Consider the following 20,051-nt stretch of genomic DNA (forward strand, 5'->3'; position numbering starts at 1 on the left):
GTCCAAAGAGCCAGTAGATGGAAATAAACATTGGAAGTTGCAGAGACATACTAGCTATGACCTCATTACCCAGAAATGGAAGGCTTTCTATGTAAACCATTTACTTAAGTAAAATTATGCCACAAGAAGGAATATGCTTACTTTCACCATCTCTATTTATTAAAAACATTGCTAACATGTTCCTTGATAACTTGATTTATGAAGTTTATGACAAATTGCTTTCTTAATTGAAATATGTCAGGTTTCTAAATACTGAAGTTAATTATCCCTCTTTTTCTAGCTGAAGGCTGACCTTTAATTATACAATATTAATCCACATATTGTATGAATTATGTGAAATATCCATTTGGTATGTAGAGGGATACATGTATGTATTATTGCAGTGGAGTACAGTTACATAATTATTTTTAATTTAGGATATCAGCTTAATTAAATACTTGCAGAAACCAAGCTTTTTCAGGAAATTTGCAATTACAATCAATTTGAATGTACAGCTACATTAATATGGTGACAAGCCCAATAATAAAAATGAACTAAGTAATTATGGGCAGGTGCTGAACAGATGTGTAAATAGAAGGTCTCTGCATGGAACATTGTTATATATCATTTTGAAAAGTGAAAAAAACCTGTTATCCATAGACATTCGTATATGCAGTTATAATCAGTCACAAAAAAGTTAGTTCTTTCAATTTAGATAAATCACTTAAAAATGTGTATGGCACTTAGGCTTTCATTTTCTGTTTCTGGAAAGAAAGTCTAGTTGATTGAAGACTGCTGCTCTACTGTACTCAAAGAGTCTGCCGCACTATTGAAATATATTCTTCTTTCAACACGTTTATGATGAGTGGGTTTTCAGTTTGGAATGGTTTAACAGTCAAAACAATTCACATTCCATATTACAAGTTGAGCTTTATTTAAAGAAGGGGGGGAGGCTAAGACTAGTTTAGAGTTGTTTGCTCAAGTTATCAGGCTGCCAAAGGCCCAATTTAACCTCCAAATAGTTGGAAAACAATTACATTGCATTACTACTGTGAACTGCTTTAGAGAAATTTTTTTTTCCTGTGTGTTTTAGAAGTTTTTTTCCCAAGCCAGTATATTAAAATATACTTTTTCAAGTCTCCTATTTTCATATGATTTGTGAGAAACAATTATATCTGTGATGTAAACAAGTAAGCTAACCTTAAATGGTTTCTATAGCAATCATGTAGAAAACCCAAGAAAGACTGGCATTTAAGGAAAGGTCAATATGAGCTATCCCCTTGTATGGAATGAGATGCTTTAAGCTTTCTCTGGAAGATCACAATGTTTAAAGTAGCCATATCTAAGCGAGGGGCATGTCTAAACGAGACTCTTTAAGGAATTTACATGCTTTACTCCAAACTGCAGAAATCTGCCTTCCTGTCCCTGATATTTATGGCTCTGAAATGGATCCCAGTGGCCAAGCCAAACCCTTCTCAAGCAATACTGTAGTAGCAGTAATCTACTTTTCCTAATTTTCAGAAATAGTCACTACAGCTGTTGGCACTGTGGGAAGCGGTGAGAAGCAGCTGGAGCTGTGCACCATTCTCTTTCTTATCCCACCATGTGCAGGGCCACTGTCTTATCTGGAAAGTAAACGACTGACATGTCTGGAGAGAGATTAATAATGGAGCAGTGCTGCTGCAATAAAAACTGTCTGGACAGGTTCCACTCATCTATTTTGTTTGTAAAAGGGCAAACTTCAAAAGCATAAATTTGTGTTCCAAATGTGCTACAAAATATTTCAGGTGGGGAGGGTGAAGTGAGGACCTCACAGTGTTACCTCCTAGAGTCCTCTGCAGCTGAATAGTCCTCATGGATGACATAAACAACAGTGATTTTTACACTGTGTGCTGGTATAGTACTCTTCCAGACTATCACAAGGCTGTACTTTCTGCTTTCATACAGCCCATAGACTGTATGAAAGCAGAAAGATGACATTTTTTTGTGTAACAGCCTTTCTCTCAATTCCAAACTCCGAGATATGCCAAATAATTTTGCGTAAAAAGTGAAAAATGAAGTAGTAATTATTTCCTAGGAAGAGTGGAAGAATCCAAAGCAGAAGGGAGGACAAAAAGTCTCAGTTTTGAAGTGGAAATCCTCAGGATGCTTACTGTCACTGTGTGCCTTCCTTGCTATGGGAGCCTGGCTGAAATTATGAGCAGCTCTTCATCATGCCTCAGCTACTGGACTGTTTCCAGTCAGAAAAGCTGAAACACAAAGTTTGTCTTTGTCAGAGGAACATCTAATAGTCAGACTTTGAATAGGAGTTGTTAGAAAGAGGAGTGAAGTATTTGGCAACATATGAAATCTGGATTTTCATTCTTTATTCATGGAGTCCAGTAAGGTGGGATATAAAACAAACCTCATACATTCTGGAATGATGGAATGATTTTGCTTGTAATTTCAAAGCCAAAGTAAATTTCTTGCACTGCCACAGTTAGCCACACATGCCTCCTAACTGCTTGCATTGCCTTTCCAGCTGCTTCCAGAATCTCCCAGTTCATCTATGTCTGAGGAGGTGAAAAGGGAGATTTCAGAAGAAGCTGTGGAAGATCCACGCTACAGGTGCAGAGAAACACAAGCCAGCTCACACCCATGGGCAGTGCAGAGATAGTCCTTGTGACCCCCATGAGTTAGCACCAGCACTAGAAGCAAGATTCCTACTTCAGCATCATGCTGAGTAACAAGGCCACATCCTCAACTACACCAGCAACTGTGTGTGACCCCACAGCACACTCTGTTAGTGTTAGGGCAAGACCTGGGGCACTTGTGGCCCCAGTCCTCTTGTCAGAGGACCCAGTGCCTTCAGTTGCATTTTCGTTGTGTGGGAGTTGTTTGAGCTCACTCCTGTTGTCACAGCTGCTTTAGGAAAACATTTAGTTATAGATGAGGGCAAGCACACATTATAGATGTAAGCATATGGCTGTCACACTGCTGCCCAACAGCTTCTATAGATATGTGGCACGTTATGTTATCCAAAACACTTGGAATTTTTGAGACAACAAAAGCTAATGAAGGCAGCTATTACAGCTTTATGTGGCACTTGCTTCCTGATAGAATTGCCAATCCAGTGCTTTGAATTCTGTGCCAACAGCTTTGACACAAGTGAAAGAGCAAGCTGTGCTTTTAACAGATGTGAATGCTTTGGATGCAGTGATCACTGCTTTTTCAAAACTGTTATCATGTATGCAGGATTGCAGATGCATACTTTTTCCAAAGTGACAACACTCAGACAATTGAGGTAACTTTGTTGAAATAATTGGAATAACTTGCAGTGGCAAGCCTCTATGAAGCAAAACCAAGTGGCATAATCTAGCAACTATTTTAGTGTCCTGCAAGTGCTTGTATTGAACAGACACAACATGTGGCTGGCAAGGTAGGCAATGTCCTGCACTGCAGCTGAGGCATTACACCAGAAGTAAGCCATGCTGCTGAATTTCAGAGAATCTGCAGTCCTTTAATGACTACAGAATGAAGACAAACATAACAGCATTATACATGAAATTACTAGTTAAATTGTCTCAATTTGAGGGTAGTTCATCCTCTAGTTTTAGCCTTTCTCACTCTATTTTTCCATGTCTTAGCCTAAGAAATGGCTACTGAAAAAAGGTGATATTTTTTGCTCTGCTTGAACAAGGTTGTCACAATACCCTAAGAACTGGATACTATCTGTTTGGTTCTTTTAATGGCGATTTCAGCAAGGAAATGGCAACTTTTTATGTCTGTGAAGGTGATGAATATAACCTAGAGATACTGGAATGCAGAAGACTGCCTTCCATGAGAAAACCTCTTCAGCCAGGAGTGCCTGAGGTTTCTTCAAAAGGCTGGGGCCAACAAACAGTTCTTTTGCAGAAGCTGTGCTCTGGCTGAGGAACTATGCCTCAGGTGAAGGAGCTACAGGAAGAAGTGAACAGGCTATATAGTATTTGAGTGAATGAACAAGGATAGACCTTGTTTTCAGAGACACAACAGCCTCAAGGCGCTCCAGGGACTCGAACCTCCATTGTAGTGGAGAAGCTGATGGACTTGATGGAACACTGCAGGGTGATTCGTCAAGGGACTGTTAGTCAAGGATCTGTTAATGATGATGGCTGGATATTAGGAAAAGGTTCTTAATCCAGAGGGTGGCTGAACACTGGAACAGGCTCTCAGGGAAGTGATCACAGCACCAAGCCTGACAGAGTTCAAAGAAACATTTGAACAATGCTCTCAGGCACATGGTGTGACTCTTGGGGTGTCCTTTGCAGGGCCAGGAGTTCAACTTGATGATCCTTGTGGACTGGATGGTCCCTTCCAAGTCAGCATATTCTGTAATTCTATGATACAGTGAAGTACATTGGCAATTCTAAACCTTTGCTTCACATGGACAGGGTGTGGCAAATCTTGGCACTATGTGCTATTTGTCAAAGAAAAATATAGTCCAGACTTCATAAAGCCTTGACCCTTGAAGTGTTTGTGTTGGGCTTTGGATGAGACATGGTGTGCAGTCCAATGCAAGTGAAGGTTGGGCTGAGGAACCAGGGAGGTTCTGCTTTGCATCACCTGCTGAACAGAAGCAGGTCCTAGCACAATTCCTTACTTTAACAGATTCATCACTAAAGCAGAGCATGATCTGAATGAGAAAAAATATGCCAAAAATTTTGGTTTTTGCTGGCTGGGAAAAATATTTTTCCTATCATCTTTTTTTAAGCTTTGTTACAAATGAGAAAACCCCATATTTTGCAAAATGAAACCTTCTTTTAAGGTAAACCCCCTCCAGTTTTTTTTTTTGACTTTTACTTTTTCCTACAAATTTACCATCTTTTAGGCAGTAAAAGCAATGTAATGAAGTTAGGCCAGATTCTTCAGAACATACTGTTTAGGAGGAAAAGGAAAAGGGATTCAGAAAGATTTTACTCTACTGACATGAACAGCCATGTCACAAGTAAAGAGACTGAGTCTTAAGATAGAGACATTAATTCTGTGCTCTTTGCACAGTAACTAACCAAGGAATTGTGCTCTCAGCAGCTCCTGCTCTCTTAATCTTTCTCTTTCTTTCTTCTTCTCTTCTTCCTCTTTCCATTAATGGATTTTTTCACATTCAAGCTATCATTTCTGAATGTGTGACTTGCAGATTAATGCATAAATTAATAAAAATGTTACTCATTATCAAAATCTCTTTGATCAGAACACTTCCTTAATAACTGCTCTGGGCCAAGTCACAAGCAAAGCATAGAAATAGTTCAGTCTCCTTGTTTGTTAAATAAAAATTACAAAAGTTGGTCTGCAAATACAAGGTTCAAAGTAACTCCAACAGAACAGGAGGGTTTGTCCCAAGAGTAAAAGACATCCTTTCTGTGCATAGGTTTTCTTTGAGTTTTGTGCTTTTATGCTGTGTGTTTAATAGAAACAGAATCTTTAAAAGGTTCTCTTACGCAATCAAATCATCAGGTGATTTAATGACTTTTCTGTCATTTTCTTACTTCTGTCATTTCTCTTACTGCAAAGACCAAAGATTAATCTGTTACCATAATCTACTGAGGTGTCAAATGGGCAGCTGCTATAATGCACTGACTCTGTGGACTGGAGTGCCACTGTGCCATTGCTCCCTAGCTGCACCTTATGTCACTCCTGTATCAGGACATCTCTGAGGAGATGGCAGCAGGATGAATGCAAGTGGCAGGAAGGACGTTGGCTCAGGAGCCACTGAGCTCATCCTTTCTCAGCAGAGGATGTCTGTCAGCTCACACTGGCCATGACAGCTGCACACTTCAAACCACACTGAACCTAAAGTGACCTTGTAATTAGGGCACTCATTTTTAACTTAAAAGTGTCCTATCACATTTCAGGTGATGAAAAAGACTTTATCTTTTCAGTGTTCCTCTTTTCAGTGGAGATGGTATCTTCTCTGAAGAATGCAAGGAGAGGCAGGAAGACTCTGGTTACAGACTTACAGTGGGTTTCTACACAGACAACCATCTGCCCCAATTGCACAGATGCTTCTCACTTGTTTTTGTCCATAAATGACACTGCCTACTCAAACAGGCCACTTTAGATTTTAATATAAGGTAAGATTTGGAGGGCCTAAGACGCCTTTATACCTAGGCTACTCAGAATGTCCTTCCTAAGATATCCCCTGAATATTCTTCATAAGATATCTCCTGTTAGGGCTTTCACTTCCAGGGCTCCAGAAGACCTTGCTCCCAAACTTTATCCCAGGGTATTTAGCTATAAGCCAAGAAAACCCACTAAACCAACGTGTAAACCTCTAAAATGGTCAATATGTATTACAACATGGAGATATCTGGCATTAAGCAAGGCTTTCAAGCTCCAGAGGATACACAAAGTCCATTATTAGATTGCTTCTTCACTAGCCCAACATCTGGCTCTCAGCTTCTCTTATGGTAGTGCTGTGGTTGGGATGCTACCTCAACTTCATTTTCATAAGCTACACTGTTTTACAGTGATTTATATCAGTCTGCTTTTAATCACATCATGACAAAATTAACCAACTGTAATTGTCACCCAGGGTAGGCTGCCTTCTGGAAAGGCAATAAATGAAATTAACTGTGAGGGCAGGATGCAGCTGCATGGCTATGAAGTGGAAGAGCAATCTGTGCACTAGCTTGGTCTCTATCCCATAATGTAAGAGAAAGAGTATGGTCCTAATGGGAACAAAGGAAGACTGAAGTATCTGTGAATTCATGCTTTCCCCACCTTCTCCCCTTAGTTTTCCTTATGTATATTTTTCAGCTGCAGAGAAATGAAAACATCTTTATTTTTGTTTCATTTCTTAACCACTCTGTTTACAAGAGCAATTCAAATATTTAACTCCAAATCTCAAAGTACTTCCCCTCTCTTCCTCCCATAATTTCAGTTTGTCAGCAAAAATGCACCCATAAACTCATCATGTTCACACATGTGTGTACAGCATCCAAGCCACATTGTGCTCTGCAGCACAGTGAGAGCTTTTGCATAGCTGGAAGGAGCAGAGGAATGGGATCTGGAAGGTGGGAAACCTTCCGAGCATAACTTTTCCATTTTGGTTTCAGCTCCATCACTGACTGAAGTCACAATGTTGTCTTCTAGCAGCTCCAGTAAGCTTGGGAACAGGCTCTAACAATGGAGTAAGCAGAAGATACATGGTTATGACATCAGCTTCTTACTTGTTGCCAATATTTTTTTAACTAGGAAATATTAGGAAATATTAGCAAATGTGATAACACAGTGAAATGTGGTGACAATAGGAATACTGTTCATCTCTTGTTCATTCAAGTTATGACACAAAGTAGAAAATACAATTAAAATCATGTGGTCATCTTTAAAGTATCCGGCTTCGTTTAAAACTACCCTTTTTCAACAAGATCAAATGTAAAACAAAGTCTTTACAAATAATTTTGTTAATCAGATAATGGTGGCACAAAGTAACTGTAAGCACAAAGGGGAAAGGGAGCCTGGCTTTTGTCCTGCTGCTGCAGAAATGAAGGAAAAATTGGTTGGAACACAGAAAGTAGGAGAAGAGCCTTCCTCTCCCTCTTCAGTGATCCCACTGCATAAACCAGCCATAGGAGTGGTCTCTTGGAAGCCTTTCCTGGAGGAAAGAAGAGGTTATCATACAGTTAGCTAACTTTAGAGCTAAAAAGGAAACTGCCACATGAGCCCAGCTTTGAAATACAACCAATGTAGCCAGTAATCAGTAACAGCTTTCCCCTTCAGTGGAAGATACAAGAAACCCACAGCACGTTCTCAGCGACAGTTTTGATGCATGCCTTGCTATAAAGCTGTTCAAAGGGAAACTTAGAGCCCAAAACTGTTGCAGCTATACTCTATACTCTACAGAGCTAGATCCTATAATCCCATTGATGTATCTTCTCTTTTTCTTATGGTCAAAGGTCTGCCAGATAAAGACTGATTTATTGTTTATACCTCTATAATTACCTCATGGAATATAAGCCCTTAGATCTAGTGAACACTTCTTCTCGTAACATCACACCTATTCTTTCCTCTTTCTCTTTTCCTGTGTTCTCACATCTTTGCTTCTTCTATCTTGATCCTTTGATGTTCAAACCTCTGTCATGATTAACATGTGCCAACTGGTCCCCAACCCCATCCCGCTCTGCTGTGAGCAGGAAGGCAGCGAAGCATCGCCCACTCACTGTTCTTACCCCACTTGTGTCTTTTCTCCTTGATGTGCAGAAAAGGAGTGAGTGGAAACCAGCTGGTGTTTCTGCTTTTACATGTTAATGGATGAATGGGAAGAGTCAGTAAAGGTCAGATGGAATAAAGAGTCCCAGACAAGCTCAAAGCATCCTGACAGAGTGTCTACTAGCAACAGGCAACAGACACCAGCAGAAAATCTGTGCCTCCAATTTCCTCGAGCCATTGGTGGCTCTTCAGTATAGAACAACAGCAAAAGACACTGCTGAAGACACTGTTAGTCATATGCCTGCTAACTGGGATGTACCCTTAATGGTCATTTTCTAAAGCAGTTCTAGAATTTTTTTTACGAGGACCATAAAATGAAACTTTGAAGGAGCTTCCTTTTTTAGATGGAAGGAGAGACTTGATGCAGTGGCACTTGGCAGATAAATGTGCAAACTGAAGATCTGCCAAAGTAGAATTAAAAACTAATCTCCAGAATAGAGTAAATTTTATTTAGGTCTAATTCAGCAATAAGAAAATTGCAGATAACTAGACAAAAATGTGATTACTAATTTCACACGTATGACATTGGATGCAGCTTAGAAAATCATTCTGCAACTGGGGATTTCATATGGGAAAAGCCCCCATCACTGAAGCTCTGAGCAGTCATACACTATTGTTAAAGGGTATAGCAGGATTTTCAAGGACCCTCAGCATCAGATTAGCTCTGGTTCCTTGAGGCAACTCCTGCTGACTTCTGCTGGAGTAGAAATAGGACAATGCAGACCAGACTTCACACACATTCATGTTGTTGTTCTGGCTTTACCCAGTGAGAACTGCCAAAGGGACAAATACTGCAAAGGGGGAGCCAAGTACAGCAATTCCAGGCAAGAATGGGCTATAATATATAAATTGAAAGGCAGTCTTTTAAGCCTGAAGCAATTGAGGTGTCCTTATTGCTAGATAGCTTATGTAGTGTTTGGCTCAGGAAATACCCAGCCCCAGGCCTAAGACATGTGGCTGAGTTTTTTCAGACTAACAAGTTGCTGAAACATAATATATATATCTATTTGAAGCCACAGAAAATCTTTGGCTTAATTTATTCAGTAAAAATGGCACACACACAGACAGTCACTGAAACTTTTTTGAAGTGTTTTGTCTTAATCTAGTCCACAGTGAAAGCTGGTGCACACACAATGTCTGAAGCTTTTCTGGCCCAAAAAGCAGTGTATATTTGGCACACATTTGACAAGCATCTCATATGATCCCATCAAATTACCTTTTGAAATAGATCCTAATTCCAAGAGCATGGGCTTACGCCACATGAGAAGCACACTTTACCACATGGTGTTCAGGATTTGCTCAGTCAGTATTGCATTTTGACAAAATTTCATGGATCTGTCACAGAATCACAGGAAAGTTAATGATGCAAGGGAACATGGGACATCATCTAGTCAAACCTCCCTGCTCAAGCAGCGTCCCACAGAGCATGTTACTCAGGATTGTGTCTGGAGAGCTTTTGAATATCTCCAGTGACAGAGACTCCACATCCTCTCTGGACAATCTGTTCCAGTGCTTGGTCACTTGCACAGAAAAAAGTTCTTCCTCATGTTCAGGTGGAACTTCCTGTGCATCAGTTTCTGCCCATTGCCTCTTGTGCTTTTGCTTGGCACTACCAAGAACAGCCTGACTCCTCCTGACACCCTCCCATCAGATACTTACAGACACTGATGAGGTCCCGTCTCACTTGTCGCTTCTCTAGGCTAAGCAGGTCCAGATTCCTCAACCTCTCCTCATGAGGAACAGAAATATATGCAGGGGAAAGCATGTCACAGCTTAGTCCATTTTTTCCAATTAGGACTGTCTTTCACAGGTAACCAATTTATATTGGGAAGTCCTTATTTCCTGACACTTTGCTAATATTTTTCCATTAGAGTGTTTAAAATATTTATATTAAGTCCTCATCTATATTATTATAGACTCAGTTGTCAATTGAAAAGCCTCCTTTTGTATAGGAAAGCTCTACTAATTATGACACACTGGATATCTACCACATTTATTGGAGAGGCTCAAGAATTGGTACAAATTGGTACAGAGCACTTGGAAGTAAATCTACCATCAGTCCTCCAGGTTCTGGCACAACTCTCGAGTCAGACTAATTTTCTCAGCTGAGAATTGCTCCCAGGTCAAAAATCCAGGTTTTGGAGCAAGCAGAGCAAAAATATTACTAGCAGAGAGATAATGTCTAAATCAATGATGAGTGCCCAGTATACATGATCACCCTATAGTTAAAATGTGAAAGACGGGCTTTTATTAGTTTAACAGTTGTGAGTAATATTTTCAAGTAATGCCAAATGTGTTACAGATGTTGATAGGAACAACTGCTGACTTCAGCGTGCTCCAACACAGAGCTGCACTACTTTGGAGAAATCCAGATCAGAACTTTGCAGCCAGCTCCCTGTAAATCACAAAGAGCAAAACACGAAATAATACCAAGCCAGTCCAAGATCCTACATCCAGCTCAAGGTTTTGGGAAATTTGCTGAGTTTGCTAACAGCTGCTTGTGAAGGGCTGAAGCAATGCTCTCCATCTTAAAACAACACAACTTGATGAAAGTCCTGTCTTGGAGTTGAGTCCAGAACAGGGAATCTCGTTAAAGTGCTGGCAGAGTAATCAATGTGACATAATAGATGTTATGTACTGCATTAAACTATTTTGCACATCAAACATTGAATGTGTGGAAAAGAGGATACGTCATATTCCAGTGCATGATGAAGATGATGCCTTAAATGCAAGGAAGCAAAGAGTGAACACCAGTATAAAATTCACCATGCCTTCTTGAGCTATCCTGAGAGACCAGCTGGTACTGTTGTACTTTAAGAAAGAACAGTTTGCCAGCTAGGCCCAATAAGTGTGACCATTATGATGGGAGGCAAGACTATACCTCATTCTCTGTAAAGAAGACATAAATGGGGTATAGTTTCAAGTGTTTTGAACAGTTTTACTCTGACTGTCCTGTCCAGGATATGTCTCACCAATTCCACTTGGGACAAGGCTCCAGAGACCAATAGCACTTATTCCAAGGAAATTGTTTTAAAAACTGAGACCAAATTTTCCATCGTTCCATCTTCAAAACTGACCTCTTAAAGTTTGTTGTAACATTATGTCACGTGCATAAATTTTTAAGCAATCTGTTGAGATAGATAATGCATTTCTGATTATTGAAGTAACTTGTGAACTGTGTAAAAGTAACATGACAAAACTAAAACCTAACCTGTCTTCTACACATCACTCTTAAAATGCTATTTAGATGTCTGCTTTTACACCTCTGTAGTTCCAATCTGCTTTGCAGCTTATATAGAGGCCTGGAAATATTTTACATCCAGGCCTCTACTTTTACTAGAATGGAAGAATTGTAATGCACAATGGAAATTCTTGCTTAAAGTGGCGCATGCACACCTCTGATCCAGACTTTGGGATGTGGAAGGTTTCTTCATATTCACTTATTTTATACTCTCAGCAATATATCCTATAGTCTGATTTCTAGGCATCTCAACTTTGCCACATTTATTACAGTTTTCATGTGAGCCAGCTCTAATATCAGACACATTCATATTTTCCATTACACAAGGGAAATATCTGGTGATGATTGGAAAAGCCTAGATAAATGTCTTGCTAGTAAGTCAAATTGTGACACCTACCAACTTTCCAGGCGAGTTCAGGAATGATCAAGAGCATAGCAGGACTCGAAAAGGATTAGAAATGTATAAGGATAATAACACAATTATGGCAGATCAGAATGAAAAATAGATGGAAGAGCAGCCATGTATAAACCCATGAACTGTTTTGGCCTGCAGCCCTCCCTTGGCTCAGTGGCTTATTGGTGCTCCAGGCACCACTGGGTGGTTCAGGTCATGCAGGACACACTATGGGGCTAAGACTTTGGTCTGAGAGCAAGCTTCTATCTGGAATGTTTTTTCTATAAAGATCTATTATGTATGTTTATTGAGCTTACAGCATCTTGTCAAGCCTACAAACAAGGTAGTGGACTTAGCACCATACCAGATCATGAACAAAAATTAGCCATGCTGAAGGTGTCAGCCTGTAGAAAGTAGCAAATAAATTCAAAACACCTATTTGGCTGTAACTGTGGAAGAGGAGCTTAGCTGATAGCTTGTCCAACTAGCCCCACACTTCTGGGAAAGGAGAAGATTTCAAGGACAAGGGCAGCTGGCTGAGAGAGCCAGCCCTTCAGGGTCACACTCAGCAAAGTGATCTTACATTGCAAAATCCACTGTGTTTTAATGATAATTTCTCTGTAGGATTGCCTAAACTCTGCTCTACCAACAGGGCTGAGAGACTCCAAACTGGATCTGCTGGGATAAAATAAAATCATAGGTTTGACCCTAAATCTGTGTTTCCATGTATCTAAACAAACTTAAGATGACATCTGCACTTATTACCATGGGGAATAGCTTTCTTCTCTCAGACAAACTGTGGAATTCATTTATGAGGTGTATAAATACATTTACTATAAGAAAGGAATATTACAATCATCTTCAATGAGGAGGGAGTCCCCTTTTTCCCAGTTCTCTTACAGTTTCAGGATGAAAAATCCAAGACTCCTTGCAAGAAAAAACCTGTTTTGCTGTTGTTGCTGCTTCTTAAGGGAACTTTGAGTAATTCAGGGAAATTCTGCTGCTGAATAAAAGCAGTTTAAAAGTATGAAATATGAAGTCCTAAACTGCAACAGTACAGAATTTAATATTTATGTTAAATTTTCTCTGAACTCCTATTTATGACAATGAAAACCAGCTCTGTAAAAGGATATTTTATCCCATACTCACAAAATTAATATTTATGTACATGAAACAGAATAAGGAAAGCTAACGACACAGGTGAGAATATGGAATTACATAACAATTTGGAGCTCTCTAACACTCTATTTTATGCTCTAAAGAATATGTGGGATTTGTTGATCCTTCTGAAGATGACAGACTTTATTTATCTTACAAAACTACAGTGCATGCTGGTAGCATCTACTATGTCATCTTGTCCACTTTGTGCTACTCTGTTAACACAGCCTCATCCTGCTTAGAAGGATAGAAAGAGGCATTTAAGATTCTGTGCCATTATTCTCATTTGTGAAGGTTTCTAGCTGTGACAGAAACACCTGTTTTCTAGAAACAGGAATGAGAATTGCTCCTCATGTGCACGCACTGGAGTGCACACCCGCACTGATAAATTCAATTTATCAACAGCACATCCTACTGCCATGCCCTCAGCTAAATATTAGAGACAAATTCAAATAATTCTGCTGAATAGCTGAACCACCATGTTGCCAGTGATCTAATCAGTGTGTGTATATACATGTGCATGTGCGTACATGTTTGTGTCAGAGAGAAGAGAGCACTGAAAGTAAGTTCTACCACACAAGATGAACAGTAAGGATGCTGCTCTCTGAACCCTCTACATAGCAGAATACTTGGCAGACATATAAACAGCTTGGATTTTCATGAAAAGAAAGCAAGGAAGGATGAGAATGATTTCCAGAGTATGGAAATCCACCCTTTGGTTTGGTTTCAGCCCCTCTTGGTGAACCTGTCACGTCTGTTAATTTCAACGACATCTCAGTGGCTGCTGATATTGAGAAGATAATGAGATTGATACATTCTGGTATGTAGATGAATATACAAAATTTGCTTTCCTTCAGGAAATATTTATTTCTAAGGAAGATGCAAAAAGACTCACTGGATTATCATGCAGTCATTTCCAAGGGTATTATGCATCACACCTGCACCACCTTTCCAAACAAACAGGAAGATGTGATATTGCCATTTTAATATTATCCTTTAATATTCTATTTCACAGTCAGAATTTTATAGTAAAAATATTAAATGTATGGGGCTTCCCCTACTGTTCAATCTCACTGTAGCTTTACACAGCTACAAATATGTCTTAAAATCTTTTAACAAATATGCAAAAGAAACAGACCTGAAAGCCTGGGGAAGATTCACTATAAAGTCTTGAATTACTATATTTTCACAGGCAACATCAGCAGATGGTATCAGTCCATATGAATTGATCCTGTCTTGAACTCAGAATGGATAGTCTTCTCCCTCTCTCCCTTGGGCTCCTTATCTCCAAGGGATAGTCACCTGTGCTGCTGTTCCCCTGCACTTTTGTTCAGTGCTCTGTCCCCACCCACATTTATCCTTCTCTAATTTCCTTTAGGTAAGTGGTCAGATAATGGAGCATGATGGACGCCACTACTGTGGTCATTGCCATAGTAAATGAGTTACTGCTCCTATTTTTGTTTGCAGCCTTGTGGATTATTTATTAATATTTTTGCAGGAGCTTTTAGCCTCTTTTGCCTCAGACCCTACATAGTAAATAAGCTTTAATTTAACAGTCCTGTGCTGGTTAGGAAATTTAACAAACTGATAACTAACTGCAGCTACTCCATAAATACCACTGCCTCTGATGTGAAAGGCAATAATCCTCAAGAGGACCAGAAGAGAGCCTGCTGCATGCAACAAGTCCTTGCAGCAGGAAGGGAAAGTATGGCAGAGCTTTAGGTAAGTGGGATATAATTAGCCATGTTGGAATTTGACCAGGATATCAGGGTTAACACCGCTGCTCCTGTGAGAAGTGCCTTGGGAGTTCCTCAGCAGCAGGCAGCCAGGACCTCTTGTTTTCATCACATTCCAGGCACTACATGACAGCTACCCAAATACACTTTGCCTTAATGAAACAGAAATGCACATATGATACCTACAGTTTGGAACCAAGGTATGGACTGCATCCCAGAACGGATTAATTCAGATTTGTGAATTATTCAGAGTGAAAAAGGACTTCTGTATTTTGGTTCTGGACCTTATCTATTGTGAAATAGTAATGACAAAATCAGTCACAGGTGAAACTGTGGAGCCCACAGGCTTCTTGAACAGCGCAATGTGCTTGTGGTTGACTGATAAGTCTAGAGGTGGCCATTTCTTTCATTGGGCTTTCGTGCATTGCCTGCAAAATCTGCTTGGAAAGAGCTGTGGTCATGGGCATTACACAGTGCTCCAGGCTGTGCCTGGAGATTGATGTGCAGGCAGAAGTCCCAATACTTACAGCATCCCAAAAGACTCACCCAGCTGCTTCCTCTGTGTGTGCTTTTCAACTGCTTATGTTTCTATCTTAAATGAGCTGCTCTAGCTCTTGCACTATGAGCTAGTTGTCTTCCTGAGGCCTTTTCTAGCCCCAGTTTTTTATTACTTTCCTGTGACTCATGCATACCATGGATTGATGCAGCTCTGCCCTGCCCAGGAAGATTGCAGGGACAAACAGCTGCTGGTGGTGGGAGGAATGAAGCTTCTTTAATTCCTACAGTAAATCTCTGCTTGCTACCAGCAACAATCACAGGGTTATGGAAAAGTGGCCAAGAATTTTGCACTGATTAGTGTATGGACAGAGAGATTTGCTGTATGCCAATGTTTTCCATAACCCACAATTATTAAATTGTGTAAACTGTATTCACCTAGGTTCAAATCAGTACACTTGTCACCAGAAATTTCTAAACAATTCCATTTCTCCTCCACAGACAGGAGAGTGTGAACACTGCCAAAGTTTAGATCTTCTTATTTTATACATGTTTCCATATGTTGGGCATGTAAGAGAAACATATAATTTCTCTCTCAAATGTATTCCCTCCTGTGTAATGTGAATGTATTACATGTACTCATATTCCAAGGCAATAAGATTAGACAAATTACTGTACTCTAAAAAGTGACATTAAAAATTGCCTCTCCATCTTTATTAGCTTACTTTTTCTCAGTCAAATATGTTTGGCTTACAAGAAAAATGATGTTTTTCATTCTGACCTCAGGCTTCCCAAATTCAAACAGAGCTATGGGTCAATAGCTGAATGAGAAAAGGTTTGTCAGAATGATTCAGATCCTTTTTGACACCTTAGCATCTTCAAATTACTGCTTATGTCAGGCATTGGTTATGCCTGACAGTGAAAAGCTAGGAACAAGCACATGGTTCAGCTGATGATATGTGCATAGGAATTCAGATAATCTTGTGGTAGCTCTGTTCCACTCCATGTGGAATAAAAAATGAACATAACTTTTTTTGTCATTGTAGCTAAAGCAGCAGAGTAAGACAAGAGTCAGCCAATATAATGAGTTAGAAGTGTTTTATATTAGCTTTACATTAGCTCAGTGAATTTGAATCTTTTCTTCATGTTTTGTGCCAACAAGTGTTGTGGAGACTATCTGTAGGCAATACATACCAGGGAAAGTGATTTTGCTACATGGTTATTAAAAAGCAATACTGCCACAATTGCTTGGCTAGAAAGGGCTGTACAGAAGCTGTCTTTTTTCTGATGGCTGAGTGCAGCAGCAGAAGTCAGGGATTCCACATGGGCATTTGTGTCATTGCAAACCCAACAGGTCTCCCTCCAGCTGGCAGGAGACCAAGAGCAGCTTCCCAGGTCTGTCTAGGCCCTGAAGAGGGATGGGTGTTTGGTAGAAAACTGAAATTATCTCCTTTTCAGCTTTTTGGTAATTTTAATAAAGTGTTAATAGAGCTGAGCATGTAGGCTTTGACCTTTAAATTACCATTGACCACAAGATGAAGACCAAAAATAAGATATCTGTGAAGTGGTACATCCAAGACAATTGACAACAACCCACAGCTGCCTCTCCATTTAGAGACAGCCATCTCCTAATTGCTCGAGCTAGCTCCCTATTTCTGGGCACAGTGGGGTATGTGTGGTTGCTGCAGCCTTGCTGCAGGACTGAGGACCCTTCATGAAAAGTGCAGGTAGGGGACATCCTGTTCCATCCTCTATCTGTGGGGCACTGGGAACTGAAGATGTGACTACAGAGAGAGATGTTTGCTCTGAAGTTAGGAAAAAGAGCAATTAAGGAAAAGTAATGTTGTATCAAAGGAAACAAATAAGTTGCCAAAATGCAGCAGCTCCTGGTGGAGGAGATGGCCAGTTCCACACCACTGGCTCCGAGCTGCTTTACCCTGGGGATGGGCTGTTTGTGCTTCTTCAGGCTCAGTGGCTTCGAACAAGAGGCACAATTGCAGGGATTGCTGCTGTCAGGCTTTGCTGTGGCTGAAGGTGGAAGTCCAGGCTGATGGAGGACACCTGGTGGGTCAGAGCAGTGGAGCAGGGACGTGTGGCTGGGCCAGCCTGGCTGCCATCACTGCTGCTGGCAGGTGAGGTGTGCCACAGCTGCCCCTCCTCACACTGGCAAATTCAGCTGTCTCACAGGCAACCAGATGATGGAAAAGCTCTCCAACATGGCTGGAAATGGCTGGGTGGCAGCCCTTGAAGTAGGCCATAGAAATGCTGCTACGTAGGGGCCACGTGTTCTATTCTGTTTCATAACAACCAGCACATGGCTGGAACTCAATAAGCTTTAGATAACATGAATTGTTTTGTGCTTTCCATCAAGAGTCTTTCTCTATGCGTTAGTTCTTGCTCTTTCTATCTTCTTGGCATTGACAGAAAGCTGTAAACAGGAGGACCTGGGCTGAGCTGAGCACTGGGCAGGAAAACAGGAGCTCTCCAATGGTGGTCCATGCTCTCTGTTGTGGCCCAAGGCAGCTCCCTCAGCATAACATCATCAACTTCCCCTGCTGAAAGTGGGAATAATACTCACTTCCCCCTTCCCACATCAGTCTGTTTCCACAGTGCTGGGAAATTCTAAAATTGCTTCTTGAGCTTAATGACATTTTCCTCCTGGAAATCCCCCAGATGACAGTACATCAGCAAAAGAATATTGACATGGTCTGGGTATCCCCAGATGTGCTGTGACAGGAGGCTGCACTGTTAATCATACTGTCACAGCCCAGGTAACTGGCACAGCAAGAGCAAATGAACAAAATACACAGGATGGGGAATTCTTTGGTTATTGAGTAAATTGGAGAAACTCAGTCCACACAACTGCTTTTCTTTTCAGGAGGAATATTGTGATGTGGAATTTTGTTCCATAATTGCTTTATGTAAAACATTTGTTGAAAATTAAAACAACTTAATTTGAAATCGGTCATAGGCAGTCTGGGCAAGTAAGTGAACTGTGTTTTAACAAAGTGTAATTACATCAACTCACAGATGGCACTCTGAATTTTGGAAAGCTCATTCTGCTTTAAGGTTTAGCACTTGGGATTAAAGACAGCACTGTATCACTTAAAAGATTTAAGAATTATACTCTAGGAAGTCATGCTGTAATAAGCTTTAGATCAACAGTTCATCATGGGACTTTCATCAACAGCATCATGGGACTCTCAGACCCCCAAGAGAAAGACTTCTAATATACTGTAACCTACAACTTTCCCCTTGAAATGTCTTAGTTCTGCAAAGCAATAAACCAGTCTGGACTAAGTTACTGAAGGTCTTTGAAGTACTGGAAGACCCATAAATAAGGTGAGTACTTTGGAAGGGGGGGGCTCATTTTGTGGTGTACATATACAACTATTTCATAGTCAAGTTGATTTGTAGCTGCCTGTATGTCAGTTTCCTGGGAGCAATAAATCTTCATTCAAGCAAAACTAAAATGTCACCAGTATTTATTTCACGCATTTTTTACCCCATCAGGAGAAGAAAAAGTCAGCATTCATGTAAACTTCTATGCCCAGCTTGCAGCTCTGTGCTAAAACTATGCTTCATAGTATGAAATTTTTATAAATCTAAAATGTAAACATTGGGTAACAGATGTATCATTGCATGGCCAAAAAAGAGTGGTAACTGTCACTGGAGAAATAAAACTGAGTTATTGTTTCCAGTTTCAAAAGAACAGCAACAAGTCTAAAAAACTATATGTGATCTTTGTCCTTTTTTCCCCCTCAGACACCTGCACTCATCTAATGTTTCACTGAGCCCTGAAAAATAAATGCATAGCTTCAGTCTCCTAATCCATGTGGCTCCAGAGACCACTGTTACATGAGAACTTAAACTGATGATGCTGAGCGTCCTAGGGGCAGCTTAATCTTTTTTAATTCAAATCAACTGAGTCCCATGTGGCGCTAGGATGATACTCTATATGCTGCAATCAGACTGACCTAGACTTCTTGTGCTCTAAATGATTAATGAAACTGCCTCCTAGTTTGTTTCTATGGTGATCCGAAACTTGACACGATGTAGGAATCTGCCATTCACGCTGAATGAAACGAGGAGGAGATAGCCCAGGAACAAAACTCCATCAGTTGTACAGAGAAGGCTCAATTTTAAGTCATTAGTCTCCTTGTACTTGGGTTGTTGACTCTTGAAAATAAGAGTGAGATAAAATATCCAAGTTAATATAGCTTTAATTGGGTAGTTTACTAGTAAATTGTTTCAGTATTAGAAAAATGAGTTACTCTGAATAGAGCTTTCTAAGTTTTCTTTTGATGGGCAAATGTGGGACAGTGCTAGAGCAATAGCTGCAGAGTTTGCAATTTCCTATAAAGAAGCTGATTCAACTGTGAAACCCCTGCAATGCCTTAAAATAGTATAAGTAATACTATAAATAAAAATAAAAACAAAACTTAGGCAAAAAAAAAATCTATCAGGTTTTATTGAGTTCATGAAGAAGACTTCTTGTATCCTGCATTTTGGTACTGTCATTTCAAATAAGAAGTGATTTAGTTCACTACAGTGCTTTGAGGCTTTCAAAACAAATAAATGACTTTAAATTTCATTTCCAGATGGAGCACACTACCAGATTTTAAAATATTTTAGGTAGCCCTGGAACCACTGATTAGTATCTTTAGTCACACTTAGGTCTACCTATAGTGCTAAGGTAAAAAAAAAAAAAAAACAACCTTGAAAAATAATCAGTAAATTAGTGCAGCTGCCACACCAGCCACAGCACCATGAAGCCCAGATCAAACCATCTGCTTGAATTTTTACTCAGAGAGGCAGGGTA

The sequence above is a fragment of the Lonchura striata genome, chromosome 3 (assembly GCF_046129695.1).
Source record: "Lonchura striata isolate bLonStr1 chromosome 3, bLonStr1.mat, whole genome shotgun sequence".
In the NCBI taxonomy this organism is placed as follows: Eukaryota; Metazoa; Chordata; class Aves; order Passeriformes; family Estrildidae; genus Lonchura; species Lonchura striata.